Genomic DNA, 336 nt, shown 5'->3' with positions numbered 1-336 from the left:
TGTGAAAATTGAAATTTTTCACGCAAAAATTTTGTTCAACATGGCAGCTGCATTCTTGCTTGGTATCATGTTTTACATTTATATTGTCCTCCAAACATAATATTGCAACTTTTGTAGTTCATACATGATTTTTTGTAGCTTAAACAATAAATACAATAACTATTTATTTTTATTTTTTAGTTATCAACAATTTATCTAATTATTGAAATGAAACTATAAGATCTCAAACGATGTAGAAAGAAAAAAGAAAAGTCCTTTAGGGCAATTTTTGTGGAAAACACGCTTTAAAAACCATATTGATAGTGCAGACAGCTTAATATAAGGTGTAGTAAAAAA

This window comes from Odontomachus brunneus, unplaced genomic scaffold, assembly GCF_010583005.1.
Source record: "Odontomachus brunneus isolate Ranch 3 - 2012 unplaced genomic scaffold, Obru_v1 Obru_scaffold_070, whole genome shotgun sequence".
Taxonomy (NCBI): domain Eukaryota; kingdom Metazoa; phylum Arthropoda; class Insecta; order Hymenoptera; family Formicidae; genus Odontomachus; species Odontomachus brunneus.
Note: the sequence above shows the minus strand (reverse complement) of the source record.